Source organism: Phlebotomus papatasi, chromosome 2 (assembly GCF_024763615.1).
Source record: "Phlebotomus papatasi isolate M1 chromosome 2, Ppap_2.1, whole genome shotgun sequence".
Taxonomy (NCBI): Eukaryota; Metazoa; Arthropoda; class Insecta; order Diptera; family Psychodidae; genus Phlebotomus; species Phlebotomus papatasi.
In genome coordinates, this window is record NC_077223.1 from 102,232,833 (window position 1) to 102,260,669 (window position 27,837).

A 27,837-nucleotide genomic window follows, 5' to 3' on the forward strand; every position below is an offset into this window, starting at 1 on the left:
TGCCTGAATGTCGCAGTAAGTAATTGTTAAGAGAATAATGGTATTATTTAGTTAGGGTGGAGTCATCACTATAAGACGTTATATACACTTATAGATAGCTTGCAAAGCGCACTTAATGGGTCAAGTGGTAGAGTACTCGCTCTATCGGCGTTATCACACTTGCACATTAAAATTTTAATGTGATTCACATTAATTGTCGCTTGTGAGCATCCAAGTATGTTATTTGTGTCTTTGAGTCACTTAATATTTGGAGTTTTTCTATTTATTGATAAAAAAGTGGACTTGGCCTGCAAAAATAAGTTTAAATTTACCTAAAGCATAAATATTTTTCACATTAAAAAATTAAAGAGAAAATCGCATTAATTTTTCGCATTAATGCTATAAATCAATTTATATCACATTTTGCGGGCCAAGTCTACCTTTTTATCAACAAATAGATCAAATTTTGAATATAAAGTGATTCAAATACACAAATTACACATTTGGACTCTCACCAGCGACAATTAATGTGAATCACATTACAATTTTAATGTGCAAGTGTGATAACACAATTAGGATTGGATTATTAAGGGCAAATTACCTATTAAATTTTGAAAAATCAATAAAATCGGTTTCTGTTAAAGGTTTTGAAACCCTCGGAAACTGGACTAAACCTCTAGTCTGAAGACGGTCTAAGTGATTCGTCATGACTGTTGCCTCTATGTTTAAACAAGAAAATTGTAAAATTAACGCCTACGCAATCTAATTCGTTTTTTCATTGCCCTGAGTATATCCCCTTTCGTGTAAAAAAGAATTTAGCCGTGTGACACCAATATCATAAATTTCCTTGGTAAATCCCAGCCTTGGTGAACAGGAAAAGCCGGAAAATTTTCTATTATGAGTAGGAGCAGAGGAGAGAAAAAAAAGAACTTGAGAATCACACTCTGATTTGTTCTGTTTCTCAAATGACTCCACACTCAAATAAACATTGTGCCTAAGGCCACAGGATACCGCGTCTCATGCAGAGTCTCATTTGGTGCTCTTCCCTACCTAATTGTGTCTGTGGTGTTTTTCCTAGAGAGCATAAGATTCTAAATGAGCCGTTTTCTGTTTTTCATCACATCCCTCGTGCGCCTCTCCCAATTGTTGTATTTCGAACCCACGGCATGGCTGTTTAAAGAGACGGTTACGATTTTGGTTTTTATTTAAATTTAGCCCATTGGACTATTAGGTGTTGGATCATTTCACTGTCTATATGACGTCATGCCTCCTAATGGAGTTAAAGATGACGCGATTGATTGAGCGAATGATCTTGGAGGTCCACCACATGCGTGTCCACGGTCTACGCAATTACGCCTTGTGATCATCATTCTCTAGCGCCTTCTCCATCGCCGAATAACACCCAGATAATGACGTTTTGATGGGTGTGCGAGAAAAGTGGTTAAGATTTTTTCCTCAAACTTGAGATAATTCTGCATTTTCATCGTGCTTCTCATGTGGATTTTCTGCCCACAAAATAAAATTAGCCTAATCGCAAACCGGGATGAAATGCTTTTCTCTGTCTCATCGCAAATTACGAACAATAGAGATAGAAATTTTATGCTGAGAGAGTTAACACTGTGAGAAATTTTTGGTATGTAAAATAAGAAAATTCTACTGAATCACCCTGCGCTTTTCTTTTTTGATTTTTGGCACAACTTCCAAGTCACCAGAAAACATTAAAACAGTTTCAATTTCAATCACTATTGTAAACATTCTAAAGCACACACATTTGAGATTTTGAGGAGTGAGAAAAAAAGAATGGCGTCAATTGAGCGATTTGATGAAAATATCGATTTAATTCATCAACAATTTCTTCTCCAATGTTCCACAAATTCTCATCTATTAAGCTGTACCACAATATTTAGACATTAACATGATGACTTGTTGTTAATTTATTCCTGTGAAAATGGAACATGTTTTTCCGATAGTAAAATTTATGTAAATAAAGCACCACTGTAATACAAAGATTTATAAAATACTCAATTTTCAACTACAACTGCCGAAAAATTGCTGTAGGGGAAAGTACTCTCCCTTCGAACGTTCATACCTTCGAATAATGTGAATTTTCTTTTGATTTTCCTAAATGATTTATAGATTATTAATTAGCTTATTATCAATTATTTATAATTATGTGATAATCATGAGTCAATCTCTTAGGAAAAGTAAAAGAAATTCACAATATTCGAAGGCATGAATGTTCGAAGAGAGAGTACTTTCCTCTAGTATTTTTTTTGTTTCAAAAAAGAACTAAAGGGGAGAAAAAATTGAATTATCGACAACACTTAAGTACCTTACATTCACTAATGACCCTTTTCTTAATTGCAAGCTCTTCAAAGGAGGTAAAGACAAAAAGTACAGAAGAAGAAAATCACAAGTTTTCGAAAAGAAGTGCAATTTACCTGAATTTTCCTTGGTCATTGTAAAACACTCTTGAAAAACAAAAAACAAGGGGGCTGTAATTGCGAAAGTGATGTACATTTTTTTCTTTGATAAAAGTTTTGAACTAAGACTTGATTTAAATCTTTCAAGTACTCAAATAAAAAAAGTGTTTTTAACTTTAAAACTGATTAAGACATACGTGCCTTTAAATGAAGTATCATTAGCCTTACATTCCAGGATAGGATGTTATCAAAACTAAGTCCGAAACTAAAGTTTACTTTTTCGAATATCAACGCCTTTTTGTACAAATATAGATTTTCATCTGCGTTTTGTCCAAGAGACCTTAACTTAACTATCTTACCCAAGTATCGGAGACTATGTTTAAAAGTGAGCCTGGGAGTCCTTATTTTGTATCCCTATCGCGGCCGAAGTTGTTTAGGTCTCCGAAGATGTATTGCTGACTTGCCGTTCCTTAAAGAGTTCAGGATTTTTTCCGGAAGGATTTTGGCTGTCCTTAGTACTCTAGAGCAGCTTTTGACGACTCACCTCACACTCCTTATATTTAGGGCATCTTTGTACACAGAAAAAATATTTCGTAAAATTAATAGGTAATGGAACTGGTGTGATGAGTTGATTATAAAAATTCCGGTGATCACCAGTGAGAGTTTTCTTCACCTCAAGAATAAAAAATCTTTTTAATCTTGCCCAGAGCTTTCGGTTTGGATATGGATCTTCTTCAGGTTCAGTGGTCGACTAAGACTATGTTTTTGTGATTTCTTGTGGATTAGTTCACTTTGTGGGACTTAAGGAAAAACATCACAGCAGGAAAAATCAGTTGGGTAGGTTTGTATGGAATTTAAATATAATATCATTTCTGCAAAGACTCTTTCAGTGACGTGTTTGGCGCTTTTACTAACAATTTTTCTTTTAAATTTCGTAAAATTGTTCGTAAAGGTTTGTGAATTCCTATTAGGGACTTACGAAATTAAATTATACTGCTTGGTTGGTCAGTCGGGCGTGTGTGCTTCGTCACTGTAATCCAATACTGATTCGATCTGGTTTGTTTTTCTAACTTAAGTTTTTTTTCTCTTTTTAGGTTTTATATTGTCTTATTTTGTTTTATTTTGTCGGACTCGTTGTAGTATTTCATTCAGTATTTAATTTGGTTCACATCCGATAACTAATTTTTATCCAAAATTTAATTGTAGGGTAGAGTCAGTACTTTTTCGCCACTAAGCACTTTTTCGCCACCTAAATTAAAATCACATTTTAAGAGAATTATTGAGTTCATGGAACTACGCAATGAGTGTTACTTCGTGACCTCTAGCCTAACGAATAAGACACCCATATCTTGTGCTTCCCCGAATAGATTATTTGCAAGTTAATTAAAGAAATTCTCGAGAAGCTGAACGGTCATCAAAAAAATATGGAGTTCTTGAGAAACTTGTCAACGCTCAGAGAAATTGTCTTGCATAATTTTATGTTTTTTCTGTACAGCATTTGATATTTTTTCACTGAAAGTCAATCTGTTATTAACTAAACTTTGTTCTAATATCATTTTTAATAATGTTTTCCAAAAAAAATAAAGAAATTCGGATGTGGTGAAATAGGGCTTACTTTTTTCGGCTGCGTAACTACTTTTCGCCACTCATTTTTTTCAAGCATTTTACAAGTGGCGCACCTTGCGGAATTTAGTTGAAACAAGCATAATTTTCAATTGATTTATATCGCAAATAAAAAATGTGCAAAAAATCTTTCGAAATACTCTTATAATTGTCTGGTATCGGTGGTAAATAAGAAAATTACTGAGCCGTGTACTTTTGGGGGTTCTCGAAAGCTGCTGTTTCTTAAAATTCAATTAAAAACAAGTGGCGAAAAGGTATTTACAAGGTGGCGAAAAGTACTGAAACATGTATTGTTGCAGGAAATGTATTTTTTTCAAATAGATACTCATAAATTTCCGTGAAGTCTCCTGGTTCAATAGAGAGGCAATGCTTTAAAGCACCTGTACACAAAATTTCATTTTATTTTGACAAAAATTATAATAATTTTAAGAGTGTCAACCCTTAAGGTGGCGAAAAGTACTTACTCTACCCTATTACTTCTAAGGTATTTTGGACAATCTTATGACTGATTTATAAATCGATTCAAATCGGTCGTGAACCGGTGATGAACCAATAACTAATTTTTGTCCGAAAATCAATCAAATCCGAAAGTATTTTTGAGCTATAGCATCGAAGTCACGAGTTCGAGAACTTCCCTGGGACGGTTTATTACCTCTTATTTCAGAATAAAGGGGCTATTAGCCTTCCGAATGGTTACCCCTTACGATGAGATGAACTTTATTCATTTGGAAAATTTCATCTTAAGTAAACGTGTATTATTGCTTTAATTTGTTTTTCAGCTCTTTCTCAGAATTTAAACCTGGAACTTAAGAAAAGGCAATACAAGCTACATGGAAAACTTTTTGGCAAATAAATGAACTCTTTAAAAATAACAAACGCACCTTATTAATTTTGCCATAGTTCATAAATTATCAGTTGAAAAATGGCAAAAGGTAAAGCATAAATCTACAGTGATTTTTGTGGTTTCTTTTTCATGTTCAAATTTCTCAAGAATTCTCTTCCTTTTCGGCCAAGAACACATGTTGCAATTTATTTCAAACTAGAAATGAGAGAGTAAGAAGGCGCTTCTTTGTCTTGTTCTAGCAGATAATTTTCACATTTGGAACTTCTTCTCCTAAAAATACAGTTTCCTAAAATAATTCTATAAGCCAAGGGGGGAAATTTTTTTTACCAAACTATAACATCCTATTTTTTTTTACTTGCCAAATGATCAGAAAAATTTACCATATTTTAGAGGAATTCATGGCGAAAATTATAGTGTTGAGAGATACTGGCACATGGGAATTTTGGGGTTAATTATCTTATGCAAAAATAACAATTGCAAGCAGATATAGTGAATCAATTAATTTTGAGGAAATTGACCATGTATTAGTTGGAGTATTAGTTGAGAATGGATATGTAAATCTCAATTAACACTTGTTATGTAGGCAATATTTATTGTGATTCTATTTTCAGCATCACACAAAACATCTGCGCTATATCGTACAATTATATATATGGATCCCCATAAGAATTAGTTGCGAGAAAATACTATTTAGCCACTGAGAGAAAAATCATTCGATTTTCTCTTTTACAAGTTTTTACCCAATTCTCATCATTTGGAATCAATCAGTGTTGGAAAGTGATTGATGTTGACGGAGTGAGAGATTCTTGAGCATTTCTATTGGTAAACAATCCATGAAGAACATCTAAGAATCATCAAACTTGTAGTGCTCATGAAGTCTTCTAAATAGCTTTTCTTGTACAGGAGTTATGTTCGGAAATATTGCACTATTTTTTTTTAAGTTCAGGAAGCATAACAGAAATTAGCATGAGTAAAGCAATGAAGAACGAAGGCAGAAAAAAGCCTCATTATATTCTTCCGCCAGCATTGACTTATTAATAGAAAATTCAATCCATTTCGTACCATTGCTTCTTTAATAAAATTTTATGAATCCAATTTTATCCAATTTTATGTTAACATACGAATAATTTCAGATTTTTTATAGCTGTATAAAGCACTGGTAAAAATTGTTTTCACCTTAAATTTTGAATTATTGCCCGTTTGAAAAGAGTCTAACAATTTTAGTAGTGCAGTAACATCATGTAAACTTTATGAAACAAACCCTCGTGGGAATCACAATAATTTTATTGGCTTCCCCATTCATAAATTTTCGTATTTGAACCAATTCGAGAACCATAATTCACTGACACTTGAATGAGGACAATAGTTGAATTTAATAAAATTTTCTTGCCAGAAAGTGCACACAGAAAAAAATAGTCTCAATTGTGATATACTGAACGAGTGTGATTTATTTACATGCAGTCTTCATGGGGTAATAAAATTAAAACGTGTAAATAAACGATTTAATTTTATTTCAAAACACGCACATGTAATAAGAAATATACTAAATAGGAGATACTGGGCCTGTTTATGAACGGAATTGCAGCATTATGGCCTCTCCACATTGGGAACAAATTTCGTCAAAAATTTTGTTTTTTACAGAATTCTAGCGTTTCCACCTACAATTCTACAGGCAATTTCCTTCAAAAAAGAAAAAAAACAATTTATGATAAAAATTGTTCCTATAATGTGTAGAGGCCTTTATGGTGCCATTCCAATAAATAATGCACTTAACTGTTCTCAAGTAGTTCTGCATTATCGACTCTTCTTTGTATTTATAATACAATAATACATAATTTATTTTTATAGAGTAACTATCAGAAAAACGAATTTGTCAATCAGAAATCAAGGCAAAAGAGAGAAGGAGGGAAAATATTATCAAAAATTACGCGATATCAAACTTTTAAGGCACATTATGTACCCAATCAGTCTTTTAAGATTTATAATAATGGCCGAAACTTTAGATGCGGTACAGATTAGTCTTACATCCATGTGTTTATTTGAAGCCCCTTTTAGTCACACAAAATGCTAAGAGAGGAAAATGGAGGCGGAGTGAATTGCAGGCTCCCAAGTAGCAAAACTTGACTAGAAACACAATGTGAATAATGAAGACATCATTTGATCGTTTTTAATTCAACATCAGCTAAATGACTAAAAATTTACTATTTTGAGAGCAACTAAGATAAAAGTAAGTTTGGTGTCGAAGAGCCGACGTCACGGTGACTATCAATTAATCACAAACCTTACCATTTGAATGCCTGAAACTGAATAACTCTCTCTAGATCAGAGATGTGGAAGAACCGTTTCAAGAAGCGTTTTCACCATTGACGTACATGTTTCATTTGACGTTTATTCGGTTTCAACGGTTCTTGCACGCCTCTGCTCTAGATAATTTCCAAAGCTTTCAAAGATAGCTAAAACAGTCTATAACTTCAAATATTTTAGTAAAAAGAAATTTAATTTGGACGGTATAAAAAGTCAAATTTGTTGATGAAAAAATACACTTTGGTTCATGAAACAATATGATTCTGGGTTTTAGAAATATATTAATTTTTTTTAGAGAAAAAAATTAAAAGAAAACTTGTCTGAGAAAAAAAATTGATATGAAAATGAACATTATGGCTCTCACACACCTTTGTGATCAGGAAAATTTCGTCTAATCGGAATTCACATCTCTTTCTATCTCAATTGTTTTGAATATGTCTATCCGGCTCTTTCGGACTTTTCTTCTTCTTTTGAATGTCATAACAAATTCAATTTGTTTAATCTAATTTTGAGACTGACAGAATGGGATACATTTATGCAAAACTTTTCATAAAGAAAGGGACGCGAATTTTGATTTCAGATATTAGTAATTTAATTTAATCAGTAAATATAAAATTCTTTGATTGTAAATACATTATAGTTTGGAAAAATTGATTTCTGGTTGTAAAAGAATAATAATTTGGCTCAGAGAAGATAGTACACTGTGAGAAATCCGAAAAAGTTAAAATAACATTCCGGAAATGTTAATTTTACCCTGCAGTATTGATCCGAAAACGGTGTAAATATTACCCTTTTTAGGTGTATTAGGAGTTAAAGTTACCCTTTTTTCATGTTAATTTTGCACTTAAAAGGGTGTAAAATTAACATTAAAAAATGTTGATATATTTTTACACCTAAAAAGTGTTAAAGTTACGAAGAAGAAAAGTTAATCGCACCCCCTTTTTTCTCAGTGTAGATTTTGGTCAGTAAAAATCGGCCTCGGAAATTTAGTAATGAATTTTATTTTGATGAAAATCAAATTTGAACAGTAAAAAAAGCAATTTGACCAGCAAAAAAATCCATTTCGATTGGCCTAAAAAATAATAAATTTGGTTAGTGGAATATGATAATGAACAATACAAATTAAATTTAGTCAGTAAAAAACAATCAAGTTTGTTGATGAAAACATACATTTTGTTTAGTAAACGATTTCAGCTAGTAAAATTTTTTTTAAAAAGAAAATCTGGGAAAATCTGAGGAAATTTCAGTCTGTAAAAAATCGATTTCGATAATTAAAAAATTGAATTTTGGTCTGTAAAAGAAATTGAATTTGATCAGTAAAGAGAATTATTACCAGTAAAAATCCACATTAAAGCAAGCAAAAAAATTATCTTAAAGAGTGTATTTGGTCAGTGAAAATGTCCTGTAGAAATTCGATTTAGTCATTAAAGGTTCTCACACATATAAAGAGAAATTCACGCATACTTTTTCTTCTCACATGTTTTGCATATGTCTATCTCAATATTTTGCACTTCAAATTCGATTGATTTAAATTTACTTTATTGTGATGTTTAAAAGAAGAAAAAGAAGAGTGCGAAAGACTGAGGTAGACATATGCAAAGCTTTTAAGAAAGAAAGAGATGTAAATTTCGATTTTACGAAGTTTTCCTGATCTAAAAGGGGAAAATGAAACTTTTTGGTTGAATTTTGACCAGACAAGAAATCAATTTTGGCACCGAAAAATTTGATTTGGGTTGGTTAATCAAAATATGGTCAATAAAATGATTGATTTGAAGTAGAAAAAATCAATTTTGACTAGTAATTACATGTACTTAAAAGAAAAATTATTTGAGTCATTAAAAAATGATTTTTTTAATAAAAAAAAAACAGTTATGCAGGGGAATTCTACAGCAGTGTGACAATGTCATACACTGAGAAAAAAAGAGGGTGCGATTAACTTTTTTTCCTCATAACTTTAACACTTTTTAGGTGTAAAAATATATTAACATTTTTTAATGTTAATTTTACACCTTTTGAGGGTAAAGTCAACATGAAAAAAGGGTAACTTTAACCCCCAATACACCTAAAAAGCATAATATTTACACCGATTTCGGATCAATAATGCAGGGTAAAATTAACATTTCCGGAATGTTATTTTAACTTTTTCGGATTTCTCTCAGTATATGACAAATTTAAAATTTGTTTATGTGATAAATTTCGACTCTTATTAGGTACCTGAAGCTTCATAGAGATACTTGCAATAGCCATTCGATGCTTTCGGGCTTTTATGTTGCCCTACTCCCGTGTTTAACTACGGAAAAAACTATGACATTGTCATACTGTTACAGAATGCCTCTTCTGATCAGTAAAAAATCTACATTTTTTCGAAATTGATGTAAGGACCAATAATGAACATTGCTACACCGAGAAAAAAACACTTTTCGGGTGTAAAAATATATTAACATTTTTTAATGTTAATTTTACACCTTTTTAAGGGTAAAATTAACATGAAAAAGGGTAACTTTAACCCTCAATACACGTAAAAGGGTAATATTTACACCGATTTTGGATCAATACTGCAGGGTAAAATTAACATTTCCGGAATGTTATTTTAACTTTTTCGGATTTCTCTCAGTGTATGAGTTTTAAATTAGAGAAAATGTGTTCTGAAACTTGAATTGAATAAAATTGTTAATTTAAGCCTAGCATTCGCAGATTTATTATCCTTCTGAAATTTTCTCCAAGTGTACCCAAAAAAAACATTTTTACTTAAATTCGTCAGTGTCTTTGAAGGGAAGCTCAGGAAGCTTTTATGGATCAATCTGTAAGAATAAACACTACTAGATAAAGCTTGTCAAGCGAAGTCATTGAGATGAAATGAAATTTGAGGATTAGAGAAAACGATCTTGAGATTACTCATTGGTACTACTTGAAAGTTTATTCTCTCGAGGACTATTTGAGTGCAATTGTATTTCCTTGTGTGAAGGAACATTGTCTTTAGAAATATAGTCAGTGGCAGAGGAGGAATGATTGAAATGACGTCGAGAATGGGGATCCTCGAGGAATTCCTGGAGAGGAGAAAATTCTATAAAACATTCATGCGCAGTGATGATAGATTTTTCCGCTGCTAAAGGGACTCTTGCCGGAAAATCCTTCTGCACAGAAACAGTTTGTGAGTGTTGGTTGAACTGAAAGGGTCATTCTTGTATTTTTGGCAATTCTAGGTGATTTTTTTGATTCTCAGTATCTGAGAAAATCCTGAAAAAGTGTCGTAAGGAGATTGATTTCCTGATCTTTTTTCGCGGCAATTGACACAAGACTTGACTTGAAATTTTCCAGCAGGAGGTGTGAGTGAGTAAGTGAGGTGAAATTGCGTCAAATTGACTGAAAATTTTCCCAGCCTGAGGACATCCATTGCGGGTAAGTTGATACTACATTTACAATTAAATTTTATTGAGGAGAAAATTTGTCTGGTTTCACCCAGTTCGGAGAGCATCGTAATTTAAACTCTTAATCAGATTTCTGACAATTTAATTGTGAGTCGATAAATTTCAATTATACCATTTCATCATCCATCGGCAAGAAAGGGTTTACACTCCCCCAATAAAGCTGAACCCTTGGCATAGCGCAATAGTTTTTTTGGGCAAAACTCTCGAGGACTCTCTGAATTTATGTTGCAAATTCTGACTATAACCCAGTCTTCTCTCCAATAACAATGGATAATGCAGACGCAATCATCGATGGTTTTTTTTTCTGGGTAAAACGATGGGGATTTGTGGGCTGCTAGAGGGCAAATTTTCACGATTCACTGACTTCGATGGGATTAATTTTGCCGAAGCAGACATTCACTGTCGGTTATTTATCTTCCGCCCTTCAAGTGTCACAATTATAATTAAATGTGTCACCAAAGTGAAAACCTCATTTTCCACCAACTTCTTTTTCCTGCTTTGTTTTTTTTTTACCACCACCTCCCACAAGGTTTTATTTCACCAGGCGAGTTCCGTGTTATGCTTCTTGCCCACCTTTAATTTTTTTTCAAATCTTTTGAACCCATACACAACACACCCTTCCGTTTTTGGGTTGATTTTCCATTAAATTTTAAATTGCATTTATTTGAGAATTTCCTTTTCCGTCGCTTGGACGGAGGGTCTCATTTCATATACATGTGAATAATTTAGGGATAAAAATCGTGAGCTTTTTGGGAATACTTAAAAAATTTATTAGGAAAAAGCATTTTATGTTGGAAAAAGTTTTTCAAAATAAAACAAAAACTACTTGAAAACTAATTATCTGAAGTATAAGACTCTGGTATATTAACCTGTAACTACAAGGTGTAACGGCGGTAATGTGTCCCATCATTTACCATTTACCGTTTCACAACCGACTTCAATTTGATTCGATTGAATGGATTTTAAGTTAAATACAGTGCCCACTTTCTAATCCGGATCGGCGTAATCCGGATGAGTTATTGACGGTTACATTTAAAATAATTTTGAGGTCATGTAAGCATGTGTGTTCAGCAATGAAAATGAATTATCCTGCGATGTTTTTCTTTAATAAATGAAGTATAATAGCATAGAATTTTCTAATTATATCTTTTATTCTTCTTTAAAATTTTTATACTAATTCTACAAAAAACTCTTGTATTATATTTTCAAGACGTTGAACAAATTCAAAAAAAATACATCAGGTTACAAAGCGGGCACTGTATTAGTTATCGGTTCATGAGTGGTTCATGGGCGGTTCGCAACCTATTGGAATTAGTTTCCTCTTATAAAGAATTCCAAGACCTTTCCAATGAGCCCAAAAGCGATAGCATTCGGTTGAGAAATACGTTTTATAGAGCCTTTTGAACTTAAAAAATTAATACGACATGCTTTCGAACAATCTCATAGAAACGTGATTTTAAAGCAATAACCACAAATAAATTCATAAATGACAAAAAAGACTATGAAAGTTTCTCTAAGCTGCTAGAGAAAAAAATCGTTTTTATTATACTTTGCTTTGGTAGGGGGAAGTGGGGCACCTTTGAATTGGGGCAGCTTTGAATTTGAGCTTTTTTCTCCTATTTTTAAATGAAACTGGACCTTATTATGATATAATTTAGTTCAACAAACTAATTGCGAAGCTAAATTGCGTTATGATGAGGCTCAATTCCATTTAAAAATAGGAGAAAAAAGTCCAATTTCAAAGGTGCCCCAATTCAAAGGTGCCCCACTTCCCCCTATTATATTTTTTCAAAAATTTAATTTAGTAGGGGAGAGTGAGGCAAAATTTGTCAAAACGAAAATTTCATTATTCACTATTTTCTAAAATAAAAGAGACTGAGGCTTGAAATTTTTCTTATAGATAGCCTTCATGAACCTTCTGAAACTTACAAAGTTTCAAAGGATTCAAGGAAGGATTATGTAAAATAAAAAATAATGAATTTTTGAGCCCTATTTTTGGAATATGTATTTGGCTTACAGAAAATATCAATACTGATTAGCTCAATTTAGGCACATTTCTCGTTAAGATAGAGAAAAATTATCTTCGACAAAGTTGTAGATGAATAAATTTCCTATAAAAATATGTCTATTTGATAGTTTTAACATTCGCGAGAGTAAAACGTCATAAATTATCCGAAAACTGACAAAATTTGCCCCAGCAATTTTGAGAATCTCCACAAAATCGACTTTTAGAAAATGTTTAGAAAATCACATTTCTTTCGAGATAGAGGAAAATAGTCTTCTGAAATGTTGTAGAGCAGTAAATTTCCTATAAGAATATATTCATTATAAACCGTTTAAGTTTTCTCAGAGCTCGTGAAAGAATTAAATGTGCGTTTTGACAAGTTTTGCCTCAGTCTCCCCTAAAAAAGAAAAGGAAACTGCGTAAAATTTCGGACAGCTTGCAATATTGGACATTGTTTTGTACTCACAATTCCATAACTTTTCAGTTTCTTTTATATTATGTTCATAAAGTATACTACCAGGTGCGTAGGAACGAAATTTGCTCACAGGGGGGCAAATTTTTTATAACTTTTCAAATTTTTGAACCTTAATGGACTCTACTCACTAGAGATATTTATGTCCATATTAAAGAGTTTTTCCTACACAATCTTATAGACTCTACACAATAGAGAAATTTATGTCCATATTGAAGCAAATTCCGTACGCTTGTGTAGGAAAAACTCTTCAATATGGACATAAATTTCTCTAGTGTGTATACGCCATTAGAGAATTTGCCACAATGTGATCAAAAATACGATTTTTGACGAAAATTGCTCCCAATAATATGTAGAGGCCTTTACATTTAAGAGAAGCTTTTAACCACAGAGGCATATTTGAAAAAGTTTTGTTTTGGTTATATTTTACAAAGGCGCTCTCGAATTCATAAACTTATAATTTTTATTGATATATTGCTTTGAAACTTGAAAATGAGTATATTTTTAAAGATCAATACATGAATACCAAATAACTAGTACGTTTTTCTTAATTTATCACAAAAATATGGCAATATTTTACCAAGTTTTGATTTTGGAGAAGAACAATGGACAATTTTAGCAAATTTTTGAAACAGAGATTGGCCTTCTCAGGGGGGGGCAGAGGCAGGTTAGGGGGGACAATGTACCTCTGCCCCTCCCCGTTGTTATGCCCCTGTATACTACATTATGTTATTGTTTATTAATAATTTAATTTTTATTTTTCGGATATGTTTATTGTTCACAAGTAATTAATTATTTAATTCCATCAAATATTTGGTGGTGTACAAATAAGTAGTCAAGTATTAAATTTGAACAATATTGGTGCTCGCACACCTTTTCAATTGAGTGAAATGTAATCGATTGAAATTGTACCTTTAACTTTTTTAAACTGAAAAAATTTAAATAATCTCCAATTGTCTCAATTTTTCAATAAAAATAAAATATAAAATTTTATTTGAATATAAAATTGAACTTTAAGTTTTATTTTACAGAAAAAAAAAACAATTATATCTGACTTTAGTTTGAGAAACAAAGAACATTTGATCTGTTTTTTTTAATGCAAGAAATTATTGGAAATTATATTGCAAGTTCTTGCAAAGGGAATATAGAAGTTTTTTGTTTTACATTCAATCATCTTACTTAGACGACAGATATTTAAATTGTTAATTTTTCTTAAGTTTTAGATTTTTTTTTACCATAATTTAATATTTGAGTAGCAATAAATTAATAAAAAAATAAAAAAATAACTATAATAAAATGAGTGTAAAATAATAAAAATAATTCAAACTAAATATTCGTATAATATTGCATTTTTGTATTGGTATATTTGGTACAAAACCTTTGGATAGTTAAATTATCCTAATAAAATAAAATTTTGGAAATCCCAAAAATATGGTGAAATTTCATCTATAGGGGAAAGGCTCATAATTTTGACCAGTTTCTTATTTTGGACACTTTGAGGATAAAATTGGACACTAAAAATAAATTGATTAAAATGATGGATTTTTATTCCAATATTTGATGAATAATGAATTCTATCTAAATATTTGTTCTTTTTAGAAGATTTTGACACTAAGTACATTAAATTTTGAATATGATTTGTGTTGAAATTGCTTTGTTGATAATTCAGTGTGAGCAATTGCTTACGAGAAATATGACAGGACTTCGTGTTTACTTCAGTCTTATTTAGCTGTGGTGAAGTACTAACAATATTTTTTCGCTTTTTTTTGAGTGATGCTATTGAATATTCATTGAATATTGTGTTGATTCACGTTAGTGGTGATTTGTACATTTGGCCTGAAGTGAGATTTGACTTGTGAATTAGATTTTTCGTGTGAAAAATGGGATTTTTTTTAGACATTTACCAGTGAGGTGATACTCCTTATTTTGGACAGGTGTCTTTCTATCGAAATTTCGTGAAGTTTTAGCTTTCGTGATGACTAGGTTGGACAAATGCCTGGGGAAACAAAGATCTATGAAAGAGATGTAGTGAGAAAAACCTTAAAAGAGTGTCCCGGTAAGGCCAGGGAACGAGTGAATCCGCACGTACTTGGAGTACCGAAGTCAATTCACTTTAATGAATGATATGGAAAGTTTCCGAGCTTCTTGTGACATTCTACGTGTCTCTTACATGAACAGGAAGAGGACTTGGTAGGATTGGTTCATGAAATGAAGAACAATTGAGGCGGATTAGCTGTCCACCAAATTTACAGCCAAGTTGTCCAAATTAATAACCAAGTTGTCCAAAATAAGAGTCAAATTCACCTCTACATATCAATTCATTTTTAATCGTATTAAAACTAATTTTAGTAAAAATAAGACGATAAATAGCTTGCCAAGTTTCTAAACAACCCTTCTGAAAAGAGAGTAACAGAAATGTCAATTAGTATAGAAAATATTGCACTTCAAACTTGGAACATCGATGTTTATAAGCAGACTGGCCAAAATTATGAGCCTTTACCCTATGCCCTTTAAAATGTAGCTCTTGGCAAACCTCTAGAATATCTCTTACTGTTTGTCCTTATAAAAAAAGTAAAAAGCGAATAACCCGAATAACCATAGATATTGCTGGATTTTCCCACGTCATTTGGAGATCTTCAGGGACAGTTTCTCTTTTCAAATTAAAATAATATGGATTTTCAGGATTTTTTCTAAGGTTTTCAGCTGTTGTTACGAGTCTTCCTCAGTTGGTCAAATAGAATCTTACTAACATTTGAAAATCGTTCTAATTGAAACCCGTATCAAGGGTCGAAAGCCCTGGAGGAAGTCAGAATTTTTCTAATTTGAAAAGAGGAATTTTTAATGAACATCGGAGGATCCGAAAAGTAAAAAAAATTAACAGATGCCTAACCTGAAGAATAAAACAATTTGTGTTACACTCATTAATTTTGCAAAGAAGTTTTATTTTATATATTACTATAAGATTTCACAGAAAAAAGAACCTTTAAAGTCTGAATTGTGTAACCAAGATACGATCATTTTTCATCTCCTTTAAAAAGGTTCCTGGCGAAGTTTCTGGTGTTGACAGTATTACATTTTTGCCCATTTCTTCCGATAAGGCTAACTAATTCCGTGGACCGAGATTTTTCCGCAATCTCACACCGAGTGAGAAAAAGTGTTTTAGCGGGAAGTAGAGGATAGATAAAATGCCCAAAGCACCAGAGACCAAGACAATTAATTCAAATTTAATGATAATGCCCTTTCCACGTCTCCTGGGAAACACCGGTCTTGTTTCATGAAGTCATTTGCGAGAGTGTCACAATTACCCGGAATGACGGAAGGACACGAAAAACACATGGCCAGAGTCTCATATTCACGTTAGATAAAATTATTTCTCATTCTGGGGTTGGCTCAATGTGTGTTTATGGCTGGTGTAGGAGATCCTTTGGAATTACAGTCACTGAATTAAATAGTGGAACTACTGGCCAACTCCTGTGCCAACATCTCCCTGTACTTCAAAATGTAATACGTCCGCCCCCCCTTTCCGCCCACTTCAGTCTATATATCGTTGTGGAAATTCACCTCTAAAATATGAGATTCTAATCTACAATTTGCGTAACACGCCAACGAGAAGTTCTTGCATTACGTGCTAACATGAGAGGGTATTTTCATTTTGATGTCTCAAAATTGAAACCTGAGAATTATTTAACCTTTCCCGAAGCTCAGACATACCATTAACTTTCTGCACAAGAGAGAGAGAATTTTCTATACATAAACAAACACTTTATCATATCAGGCACGATTAAACCGAATAATTAAGGAATCTATTATGCCTTGAGGCCTCAATGAAGGCATTTTCTTTTTCTTTGTTGGATTTTATTCAAATTATTCTGCTTATGATTTAACATTCCAGCTGAATAGTTTCTTTGATGCTTATGGAAAATATTTATTGCGGAGGTTAGTGACTTTTAGCATTTATTTTAGTGAAAATTTTCCATAGAAATAGCTTAGTAATTTCACGTCATTTTGGTATTCTCGAGAAATTAAAAAGAAAAATGGTTTTCTAGATGAATAATTCCATAATAAAATCCAAGAAATGAACTTTCTTATTGAGATAGGAAATGAAAAGATGCATAATTTACATTTTAATTTTCAATGATTATAATGGATTTTAAAAGTTTATAGATTCTAAATTAAAATCAAAATACCGGAAACAGGCAATATTTACCAAACCGAGCTAGGAAAAGGTTCAGAGAATAGTGTATTTTCTACATAAAATTTTAGGGTTTTAATAACACTAAGAGAAATCCGAAAAAGTTAAAATAACATTCCGGAAATGTTAATTTTACCCTGCAGTATTGATCCGAAATCGGTGTAAATATTACCCTTTTTATGTATATTGTGGGTTAAATTTACACTTTTTCATGTTGATTTTACCCTTAAAAAGGTGTAAAATTAACATTAAAAAATGTTGATATATTTTTACACCTGAAAAGTGTTAAAGTTATGAGGAAAAAAAGTTAATCGCACCTTCTTTTTTTCTCAGTGAAGTAATAAAGTATCATTATTCATAACAGAAAACTAAAATTCACACGCAAGACATTGAAAAGATTTTAGATCCGGTTTATTTGTTGGTTGGCGTGAGCTTGAAAGCATTGGAAGTTTAATTAGAATTTAATATGATTAGGTGAAGAGCCCAAATAGACTCAGGCTGATCCTCGAGAATATGTAGACTGCAAAATTATGCAGTGAAAGATTAAGAAAAGGAAATGTATGCAGAGGGCTTATCGATGATCCTAAAGCGGTCTTCAGACTAGAGGTTTAGCCCTGTTTCCATAGAAAACGGGCTTCAGACCTAAGGCTTAGCCATATTGCTTAACTTCTCTTATTTCTTGTGAATTAAGATTTTTTGGAAAACCATCACTTAAATATTGGACAACATGAGAAAGTGATACATTAAATTTTAAAAAACTAATAAAATTGGTTGCTGTTTTGAATTTCGAGATCATCGGGAAATGGGCTAAACCTTAAGTCTGAAGCCGGTCTAGGTCTTAAAATTCTAAATAGCGTGCAATTTGATTTCATTTGTAAGTTACATTTTCCCAAAAAAATTATGATTGATAAGAAAGTAGAACATTTGCAGATTTGGCTAAGCCTTAGATCTGAAGCCCGTATGAGCCCTTACTATGACATTTTGTGATGAACTTTTAGAAAAAATTTACAAGTTAAATATTCTGTAGGGCCAGCTTAAGTCTGTCCAAAGGCCCCTTAGGCCCTTGACACACTTGGGACTTAAGCCGAGAGACGGCTTAGTGGAAAATGATAGTAATGTGGTTTAACCATTATTTCGAATATAATTACGTTAAGTCGTCTCTCGGCTAATCCTCAAGTCTGTCCAAAGGCCCCTAGGCTTTGAAGATTCAGATGACGGAAGTTTCATGCCATTTAATTATTTCCTGTGTTCATTAATAAAACCGACATATAGAGAAACATATTTTAATATCCAATCCAATACTGAAAAAGTCCATGGATCAAATTCGATAAAAGCCGTAGAAAAAAAATCAAATATACAAAACTTCGCTTTGGCTACACTCAAGTCAAGACGATACATTTTTCTTTCAGAATAAAAAATTAATGGAATCACTGGAAAAATTCTAGGCAGAATCGGTGCCTCTTAAAATCCCGAACGTCAAAATTTCGATAGTCAAAATCCCGAAGGCTAAAATTCCGAAAATTCAAAATTCCAAAAAAATCCTATAAGCTGCTTTTGGGATTTTGGCTATTTGGGATTTTAGCTTTACGGATTTTGGCGTTCGGGATTTTGGCTTTTGGGATTTTGACCGGAAACCATGTAGAAAAATAGGTAATTAATAACGGCGAAAAACAAATGGTCAGTAAAAGTCAAAAGTGGTCAGCAGAAAATCAAATTTGATCAGCAAATAATTCGAAATAATCAGCAAAAATTTTCAATTTTGTAAGTAAAAAGTAAAATTTCGTCAGTAAAAAGTTAAATTTGGTCAGTAAAAACTTCGAATTGATCAGTAGATATATTTGAGTTGATCAGTAAAAAATTAAAAATTAATCATCAAAAAATAAAAAAATGGTCAGTATAAAGAAAATATGGTCAGTAAAAAATTAAAAATGAGCAGTAAAAATATTCGAGTTGATCAGCAAAAAATTAAAAATGAGCAGCAAAAAAATTAAAAAAGCAGTAAAAAATTAAAAATGAGCAGTAAAAAATAAAAAGTGGTGAGCAAAAAATTAAAAATGATCAGTAAAAATATCTTTTTGCTGCCTTTTTTTATTTTTTACTGACCACTTTTTAATTTTTTACTGATCATTTCGAATTTTTTGCTGACCAAATTTGACTTTTTACTGCTCGTTTATTCAATGCCATTAATAACGGAATACCAAGATAAATTTAAGATATTGGTTACCCTCATCCTTCTTGCTCGAAGTTTCAAAACTTTCCCTTAAGTTATTTAAATACGCATGGAAATCACTCAAACGTATTCCGAATATTAAATTCCATAACTCATTTTATTAATTAAAATATAAAATTTTATTATGCATTTTAAATTAAATTAAAACTTGAGAGTTGCTATCTTTAATTTAAATCGATTTATAAAATTCAAATCAATTCTAATTAATTTAATTTATTAGTAACACATAAAAAAGTTTATGATAATTAATGAAATTTTATGTTGTTTAATAAATATAATAATGATACAGTCTTTGTGTTATGAAGCGTTATGTGTTGCACACGTCTTTGAGTTGAGCCGAGAGAAGACTTGATTGAATTAATCAAAATCAAATTAATGATTGGACTACATTCCTGCTCTAAAAAAAGTCTTGCCAAACGAGCAAATGGATTTTATTCAAATTTTGTCAAAAGGATGTTACTTACCAATTTGATAAAACTTTTCCTCGCATTTTATATGAAAAATATTCACTGGTAAAAATAAAAGGATCAAATTGATCCTTTTGCAAAGGATGGATCAAATTCGCATGTCCTATTATGAGAAATGTGCATTCAGAGTTCGAAATTTGATCCATCCTTTGCAAAAGGATCAAATTTGGATCAATTTGATCCTTTCATTTTTACCAGTGTTCTTTTGACAAACTTTTAACGAGTTCCATTTGGCCGCCGATTTCACAAAATCGACATCTTTTTCTTCGAAGATAATATCAATAGCGGTACGTTTTACAAATATTGGAATCATTTGATCATTACGTCCACTACCGTCTTAACGTTTGTAGCCAACATTAAACAAAAAGCTATGAAAAAGCTTAATTCATTCAATTGAAAGCTCAATTTTTTTTTATGTGTAGGGGAGACTGGGGCAAAAAGTCACAAATCGAAAAATTCAAAATTCAATATCTTCCAAGGTAAAAAATATAGCGGCTCAATTTTTTTTCTATAGATAGCCTCCATAGACCTTCTTCAATGTCGTAAGTTTCTTAAAATTCGAACAAGGAATTTAGAAAATAAAAAATATCGAAATTTTTAGCCTTATTTTTGAAATATTTTCCTTGCAAAAGATAAAAATTATTACCTACTTATTTTTCAAAATTGATGCACTGCACAGTACTGGTGAATATTTTCTAAATAATTTGGATTCTTTGAATACGAATTCGCTATCTGTTTTAGAATTTCACAAAAGTTCTTTTCTCCAGAAATACTTTTATTAAAAATGGCTACTTGGGGTAAAAAGTAACAAAAGGTATAGAGCAAAAAGTAACAAAAAAGCGAAGCAATTTCTGATGTCTCACGGCGAATTGAAACGTCATTATCATGTCTCGCCGCTCGTTGTTTGCATTGGTCAAACGATTTGTAGTCTTTTGTGTGTTTTTTTCTAAAATAGCTTGAAAAGCGCTTTGCTCGTTATTTCACTTTTCTCGCAGAGAAAACGCTGTTTTACAAAAGTGTAGATGAATAAATTTTCTATGAAAATATTATATGTCCTCTAGGTATTTTTTCAAATTTACGGAAGCCCGTAACGAAGCGAATCAAAATATGATAATATCTCATGCCTGATACTATTTGCCCAAGCATTTGTGATAAGTCACAAAATTGCCTTTTAGAAATTGGCTTGATAAACGTATTTCCTTACAAAATAGAGGAATATTACTTTTCTTATTTATTATTAATTTTCTATAAAACTGCGCTAATTAGAAATTTTTGAACCGCTCGAGCAGCTTGTAAGAAAATAAAATATCCGTTTTGTTACTTTTTGCCCCAGTCTCCTCTATATGTATATGCATAACTACTTTACCGTTATTTATATAATGGTTTAATTGCGAAATAATTTTTAAAATGCAATTTTCCAAAAGATATTAAGTAGAAATTCAATTATAAGAATTGTTAAGTGAAGAAATATTCAAACCTTTACGGCTATCAAAAGACATCAAGAAAAAGCTCAAACTGTAAAATATTATTTCTTCTTAAATTCAGAATGGTGTAACTGCAATTCCGTTTACTAACGAGATCCTTCAAATTGTTATATATGTAAATTTTACAAGGCAAGCACTTAGTCATAGAATTTGGAAGATATTTCTTAGTATAAGATGTTGTATGCAGAATTTGATGGTTCAAGCACATAGATCACATCTCTGCAACATAATTTGTGGCTTTGCAATTGCAGGAAATTCAAGAAGAACCAATTTATCTTCAGTTCCATTCCCCCAATGGCCTTCATGTCGCCAGATGACAACTACACCATAATCTTTCTCCCACGGTAAATGCAGAGAAATACGATTTCTTGCAAACTTCTTTTGTCTTTTTTCTTGCCCGGATGCAAGAGAAAAGCTTCCATGGAAAAAGAAAGGAGCTTTTTCGCTGAATTAAATCTCATATATGAAGTGATGAGGGAGGAAAAGGAAGTGACGATAGTGTGCACAAGTTGAAAACTGTTTCACTGGTTAAATCTGATAAATTCACATCGTGTCTTCAAATGTGAATTGACAACATTGTCGGCAAGTGGATTCCGCAATTTGCATGAATCTACCGGCATTTTCCAGAATAGAAATAATTTTATCTCGGGGGTATTGTGGGTGAAAAACCTCGACCATTGAGGGCTTTTTCCCGGCAACATAGAAAATCTGTCCACTCTATCTTTCTCTCCATCATGAATGAGCGCTTTGGATGTTTCTCAAGGGAAAAATAGCAATACAGAAAATAAAATGTTTTTCATTTTTCTGAAAAGGGCGAATCATTCCAATATCTCACTGACAAGATTTTTACAAAGGCAATTAGAAGGAATTACACCTAAAAAGGCTTGTTTCTAAGGTTTTATGAACATTTTTCAGATTTCCTTGTGAAATTTCTTGTAAATCTCGTGTTTTTGCAGAGTTTCCTCAAAGTTTCGAGGGTTTCACCAATTTTTCGTGTTTATTTGTTTTCGTGATATTTTCGTTCTGTATTTTAGAACTTTCAATGGTATGTTTTTCTTCGAAAAATTTCTTGTACTTCGCGGATATTGGATGACCAGTTGATGGTTACTCGGATTTCACGAAAATTTTCTCTTATTTCCAAACCGATTTTCTTGGTAAATTGGTCAGATTTCTCGTGACCTTCCGAAAATTTGCATGGCTCTCTTCTGATTTACTTTAATTTCTTTTAAGATTTCATGATACTTTTCGGGTTCCGTAATCATCATCATCATTTTCAACCACTTATCCCTAATGGGGTCGCGGGCCTATGACATCCACTTTAGCAGTTCATGCTTGTCGATCTTCCTTCACTTCAGGAAGATGTTCAGGTTCGATCCCAAGGCGTTCCAAGGCAAGATTCTGAATTTGATTCAGCCATCTTGTCCTAGGTCTACCCTGAGGTCGACGCCTCCTCACAATGGCTTGCATAGCTGCACTGGGGAACCTTGGATATCGCAAATCCTTACTTATTTTCTTAGATTTCTCTAGAGATTGTGCGATTCTTATAATTTCACGAAACGTTGTTTAAATGCCTAGGTTTTCATGAAACCTTTTTTGAGTTCTTATGCTTTCCTTAAACGTGTTGAAGATTTCTTTGCTTTCTGAGAAAGTTTTTTTGAGCTTCTCTGCTTTCAAAAAACCCATAGTAACTTTTTTAAAATTTATATTTTGAGTTTTTTATGTATCACAAGAATATTCTTAGTTTTCTCTTTGATTTATGTATATTATTTTTATTTATATTTTCTTTTAGATTGTTGTGTTGTAAAACATGGCTTAAATATTTAGCTTTTTTCGGGAGCTCTTTGGGTTTTGCGAAACCTTTAGAAGACCTATTGGCTTCTAAGAATTTTTTTTTAAATTTCTCTTCGTTCCAAAAAAGCCTTACATAACATATTTTAATTTTGTTTTTGATTTTTTAAGTTTTTATAAGAAAAATGTTCCTAGTTTCCTCTGTAATTTAAATGATTTTTTGTATTTTGTTTCGGATTTTTGTGTTTTAAACATTGCTTTGAGGTTTAGTCTTATTATGGAGTCTCTTTGGGTGTTTGCGAAATTTCCGAAACATTTAGATATCTTCTAGATTTTCAGAAAATGTTTTTTTTCTTTTTTTTTAACTTATCTGCTTTCGTAAAACCTCTGTAACTTTTATTTATTTTTTGTTTTTAGCTAAAGTATCACAAAAATGTTCTTAATTTGAAATATAATTTTTATGATTTTTTTAAAAATTGTTTTGGATCTGTGTGTCATAAAATTAACTGAAAATTTTAGTTTTGCATAAGGATTTCTTTTTAGATTTTTGGTTTTTAAGGTTTTGCGAAACATTTGGGATGGCAGTCAACCTGCAAATATCGCCAGTTTTTAGAAACCACATTTGTTTAGCAAAAGAAATCATTTTGACAATTCTTTTCTTCATTATTATTACTCTTTTTTTATTTTATTAACAAAATAGATTTTTCCCAAAAGAAAAAGGAAAGGATTGTAGTATTCAGAGCCTGACTACCTTCCGCTACTGGATTTCTTTATTTTCTTATTTATTTTCTTTTTTTTTAATTTCCTTATGATATGCGATATTTCGCAAATATGTTTTGAAAGTTTTGAACACTTCCAGGGTTTTACGAATACTTTGAAAGCACTTTAAATAGTTTAAGGGAAACTAGGGTTGTAGTAAACACAAGGTAGTTAGGGGAAAGTGCTCTCCCTTCGAACGTTCTTGCCTTCGTATAATGCGAATTTATTTTGTTTTTCATAATAGATATACATTAAATTATCACGGAATTATCAACAATTGATGATAAACCAACTAATATTTAATAGATATGTGTAAATTTCTTAGAAAAACAAAAATAATATTCACATTATCCGAAGGCATGAACGTTCGAAGGGAGAGCACTTTCCCCTATAAACACTTAATTTATAACTATATTACTTGAACTTATGTCGAGCCGACCATTCCTTCAGTGGACACAGTAGTATCTTTGCATTTGTATAGGTCTCGTCCTCTAAAGTCTAATATCTAAATCTAAATTAAAAAATAGCAGTGTTTACAACTACCTCATGTTTACTGCTGCCCCAGTTTCCCTTATATGGGTTTTATGAAACCAGTCACGAATAAATGTCATGGGTTTCTCTATATGAACTACCCCTTGATTTTTCCCGAACTATCTGACGCTACCCTCAAACCCCTTCACCGCAATATTTTTTATTGTTATGGGGGACATGTCTATTTGGCCGGAAGTTGGCAGACTCTCACAGGACAAAATAAACTACTAGGAAATTGAGCTTTTAAGCACAAAAAAGCCCCCTCGATGGTGTGTTTGCTACTCCAACTACTCTCTTGCCCCTATAATGGCAATCTTTGTGATGGTAATTCACCTAATAAGATGGAGACTTAAGCCTTGATGTATATAACTCGAGGAATCTCTTGAGCTTTTGCTCCCTCATCGAGGATCTCTCATGGCCTATCTTCTATTTATGATTATGTATCACTTTAGAGTGCGATATACTCAATAGTCTCCCTTACGAACTTACGCTTCTTTATGGAGTTGGAGCTTGTCCTACCCCTTTCCGGGAAGGAGGCTTATATTTACATTTATGTCCCATTGAAGGGGTGTCACAGAGAAGCTCAGATGTGCCAAGAAAATGATGGTGATCCTCCAACCCCAAACCCCAGCAAAATGAATGACCTCTGTGCCACCCATAAAATATTTGCAACTTATTCAGACACGGCATAGAGAATAAACAGCGACCTGAGAGTGGGTAGAACGGGTAGAACATAAAAATCATATTTGTGTTATTTACAGCTGTAGCCCAAGCGTAGTTCTTACCCATGAAAGCTCTCAAATAACAAAAAAAGGGAACACAAAACAGATATAAAACTATGGCATCCTTTTTACCATCTTTTTCCCTTTTCTTTTGTGAAACCATTTGTCTCAGCTCCAAAGGTTCCCAACATTCTGAGGAAACAATAAAAAACTGATTAGAAACTCATCCTGAATACATATTCCGGAATATTTCATGCAAAAATGTGAAGTGCAGACGCCGGGGAATTTTTTTTGTGGCCAGGAGAGTTAATTGATATTGCTCCGTGTTGTGCAGAAAAAAACCATGGGGAGCCAATGGGGCGAATCGTGATTGAAAATCAATGAAAGTGATGCACTCAATTATTTATTAGTCATTCATTTATGGTCATAGATTATTTATGGTGTTGCTAATTAAGGGCCCCCGTTGTCATTCGACAGTCCAATTCTGCAACACATTATCAGGGTGATAGTAAAGCATATACTTGGGGCTTAAAGCTGTTTAATGGTGTTTAGTGAGATCTGCAATAATAAAAGTTTCCATATTTCTTTAATGAATCTGACCAAATTAGAAAAAAATGTGTGACTTAATATAACTATTAAAATCGGTTCTGGTTAAAATCGCGAAAGTCAATACGCCGAATGACTTAGAATTCAGAATGGGATACAATACCGAAAAACAAAATTCGGAAAAGCCAAAATCCGATTTTGGCTTTCGGGATTCAATATTGTCAGCTTATTAGGCTAAGGTGGAATCACCACTTCTCGCCAGTACGCCACTTCTCGCCACGTATATTGAAATCGCTATTTTTCACGATTTATGAAATAAATGAGCCGCAAAGTTCTTTGTATTTTTATTGCTGCTACGTATAGAGTCAAAAAAACACTTTTTTTGTTTTGAATTTAAATGTTTGAGCATTTTTTAGAGGAATATTTTAAGCAAGTGCATCGAATCCAATATTTCTTACCAAATATAGTAAGTGTCATGAAACTTTTATCCATCAAAATTTAATTTTTGAATAAATAATTTGCCTATTGAACATTTAATTACATTCGGCGAATACATAAAATTTGTATTTAGTTAGTTAATATTTCATTTTATAGTATTTTAATGTAAAAATGAGCCATGGCGGAAAGTGGTAATATTTTAAAATTGATTCACCACCTGTCGCCATAGCTTTTCAATATGCGACGCTAACTTCAGTTCATAGATTCTCAGTTGTTAAATCTACTTTGTTTACTTTCTGCAATAGTCGCAATAATCTAACAATTTGGTTTCTCAAATGAAAGTGAAGAAAAATCATTTAATGTGAGTAATAACAAGGTGATCATGAGGATAAAGAAATGCTGAATGTATTCTTTGCATAATATTGCTCAAAGTAATCGATTTTGAACTTTTCTAAGTGGATGGCGAGAAGTAGTTACAGAACTGGCGAAAAGTGGTAAAAAGTGGCGACGAAGTGGTTATTTTTGCATTATTAATAAAAATCAGTTTTTTAGGTACTCCCGCGTTAACTCTTTCGCGTCTTTAGGGTAATGTCATGACTCGGGGAAAAAAGTTTTTTTTGGGTATTTACATTAATTGAAATCTATCTGTTCGTGCACGACATCATAATAGAAGGATGTAAGATTCTTGGCTCATTTTCTCAAGACTCCAGTTAGATTTCAATTAATGTAAATAGCCAAAGAGAAACTTTTTTCCCCGGGTCATATATGACCCTAAAGACGCGAAAGAGTTAAATTGTAGGACAATTGTTTTGACGAATCTAGAGCCAATATATCTAAGTAGCTTTGTGTAAAATTTGAGTTATCTGATAATAAGAGGTCAAACGTTATAATACAATTAATCTCACTTTTTCCTAAAAGTGGCGATAAGTGGTTACTCCACCCTACACTTTGAAAAAATTGCCATATGACACCTAGAGAAGAGCTTCTGTCATACGAAATATCATTAAAAACAATAACGCCTTTAATAAACAGGGGTGACATGATAACTTCTTTTCGAGTACCGGCTGTTGATTCTGAAAAGTTTAAACGATAACTGTACTTTTTGTAGTTAATACAAATAATTATAAAAGTCACATTCTATTAAGAATGTCACAATAAATGGCCTGACAATGCGATAAAAGTCATCATTCACTTAATCTAACAGATACAGATTTGTCGATACTGTCGATAGTATCGAAAAGTTATCATTTCACCCCAGCTTTTTTAAAGGCAATGACAAAGAGTTCCCGTACCGAGTCCTGGCCAAACCACCAAATCAGAAAACCCGACAGGAACCGAGGGTATTACAGGACATCCCTCACTGGATTACGTTTTTTTCGAAAAATCACGAAATTTATTAGAAATCTGGAAAGTTTTCGAAAGCCATCAAGAAATCCGGGTAATTTGTATAGGTAGTAGTTTCGTAAACATTTAATATACGAGAAATTCTCGTGTATGCTTGGGAATTTTCGTCAATTCTAGAAATGTTCAAGAGTAATCGAGAGTCTCTATAACTCAAGACAGCCTCCAGAACAATCAATAAATCCGGAAAATAAATCTTAA

General features: G+C 32.3%; 1 protein-coding gene across 2 annotated transcripts in view; it reads left to right on the top strand.

The window, feature by feature from the left end:
• The first annotated feature begins 10,321 nt into the window (after window positions 1-10,321).
• LOC129800477 (uncharacterized) overlaps window positions 10,322-27,837 on the top strand; it is a 114,161-nt gene continuing 96,645 nt past the window's right edge. The window contains exon 1 of one of the 2 annotated variants that reach the window (XM_055844883.1): window positions 10,322-10,572. The gene's annotated coding sequence lies outside the window, so the exon portion shown is untranslated. The remainder of the gene's footprint in view (window positions 10,573-27,837) is intronic. The other variant, XM_055844881.1, reaches the window with a different exon arrangement.